Below are 2,196 nucleotides of genomic sequence, written 5' to 3' on the forward strand. Positions count from 1 at the left end.
CACCAAATCATTTCACAATTACTCAGCAGTGGCACATAGTTTCCCATTCTTAAGGGTTGTGTGCATTTTTTCATTTGGTGTATAATGCCAGACGTGATGAATTTGAGCTGTCCTTGTTTCAGTCATCTCCATCTGTTCCATTGCTTAAGTCCATCTTTTCTTTTAAATCACGCTTTCTATTTTTGTGAGAATATTTGAATCACTTGTTTCTTGCTATGCTTTTCCTAGAATGAGTGGTTTGCTGAACAAATAGAACATTGGGAATAGCATTATTTAGGTTCAGTGTTTAAATGTTTAGTCTTTTACCACAACAAACCTTTAGGTTCAACTAATGAGGAGATGATCTTTCTGACTTTCCTGTTTAAGCAAACATCCAGTGATTGCCTTGGAGGCAGGAGATGATCATCTCTCACATTCTTGCTTTTTAAATGGACGTTTTACAAGTCTATACATAATTTTTACATTAATGTCAAATTCACATCAAGCACTTTCTTTTTAAAGAACAGAGGTTAAATCTTATTCAAAAAGTAGTAAATCACAAAGGACATGGACATATTTTTTGCACGTCTAGTTTTTTTTTCTCTACAATTGTAAATATACTATGTGTCTCAGTATATGTTGCCAGACAAGGCGCACTTCACTTTGCCTTCAGAATACCTTTTGCTTACTCCCATAACTTACATTTTAACTGTCTTTTAGTTGGAAATTTCCCCAAGAGAAGTAAAGACAAGGATTATATCTTTTATCAACACCTCTAACACCTTCTAGTATACCTGGTTCATGAAGTTAATCAGTAATTGTTTGCAGATATAAAAAAAGAGGTAATAAAACCCCAAGAAAAAAGATAATTCTCTCTGCTTGGTTTTTTTTTGTGTGTGTGTGTGATGAAGCTTCCCTCTTGCAGGTGGGGGGACAGGGGCTGAAACCCTGATTCTTATGCACAGTACTGTGTGCACTCAACCAGGGGCACCACTACTTAGCTCTCTACCCATGTCTTTCCAAGGAAGCCATTTATGTAGATCACTTGGGCAAATAGTATGATTATTACCCTTCTGTAACAGAAACACAGACTGAACTAAAGGGAAAGAATATTGTGCAGAGTTACAAGTACATTTGAGAAAGTCAGGCTTTGCTAATGAATGAAAGAGAGAAAGACTTTACTTAAATATTACCATGTGTATTTGAACGCCCAAACTAGATAAAATATTAAAATTATCTGGTTCCACTGTTTGAAAGTAATGCATCAAAATAGACTGGTTCAGTTTGATTAATCTAAAAAAGTTCTGATTAAGTTTTGTGCTGGGCATGTCAGATATATATGGTAAACCTTTTCACAAGGTCTATCTCATTTTAATCTCACAAATGTTGTAAAAAAACATTCATTTGAAGGGGGAGAAAACAATATCCAGCAGATTATTCAAATTATAGTAAAACACCTATTACCAGATAAAATATAGCCTTTAAAAAGTATATACTGAAGTGCTCACTTTGGCAGCACATATACTATAATTGGAACAGAGAAGATTAGCATGGCCCCTGAGCAAGGATGACACACAAATTCGTGAAGCTCTGGACTGGAAAGATAAGTAGGTAGGTAGGTAGGTAGGTAGGTAGGATACATACCTTGAAAAGTGTGTGACCCAGATTCAAACCCTGGCACAAGAAGAAGCTCTGATTCTACTTTATCTCTTCATTTTTTGTTTCTTTTTTGGGGGGGTAAGGGAATTCTAGCATTTATTCTTTTATTTTTCTCCAGTTTTGAGATATAATATTATATTATAGAAATATTATACATATAATATGCATATATAATAAATTATATAATAATATAATAAATGATATACATATGATATTAAATAAAGTATACAGCAGGTTGACTTGATATACTTACATATTACTGAGTATTGACCACAGCATTATTAACTAATATCTTTATCATATATCTCTGTCTTCCTCCCTATCTGAATGAACATGATGCCTAGAAGTGATGTGAACCCCCATGTACTGGCTCCTCAGCTTCAAAGCAAACAAAACCTTCTAATGAAGTTTAAACCTTCCATACTTGAGAAGGTAGCCTTGTTTGGAAATAGGATCTGATCAGTTTAATTAAATTTACAAAATACCATACTGGATTAAGACAAATCCAATGACTTGTGTCCATAAAATGAAAAGAAGATTGAAACACACACACACACA

The 2,196-nt window shown here is 34.1% G+C and overlaps 1 non-coding gene across 1 annotated transcript; it reads left to right on the forward strand.

The window, feature by feature from the left end:
* Window positions 1-1,479: 1,479 nt before the first annotated feature.
* LOC132532508 (U6 spliceosomal RNA) lies at window positions 1,480-1,581 on the forward strand. Its single transcript, XR_009544462.1, has one exon. It is a non-coding gene; the product is annotated as a U6 spliceosomal RNA (small nuclear RNA).
* The last annotated feature ends 615 nt before the right edge of the window (window positions 1,582-2,196 follow it).

Source organism: Erinaceus europaeus, chromosome 13 (genome assembly GCF_950295315.1).
Source record: "Erinaceus europaeus chromosome 13, mEriEur2.1, whole genome shotgun sequence".
Taxonomy (NCBI): Eukaryota; Metazoa; Chordata; class Mammalia; order Eulipotyphla; family Erinaceidae; genus Erinaceus; species Erinaceus europaeus.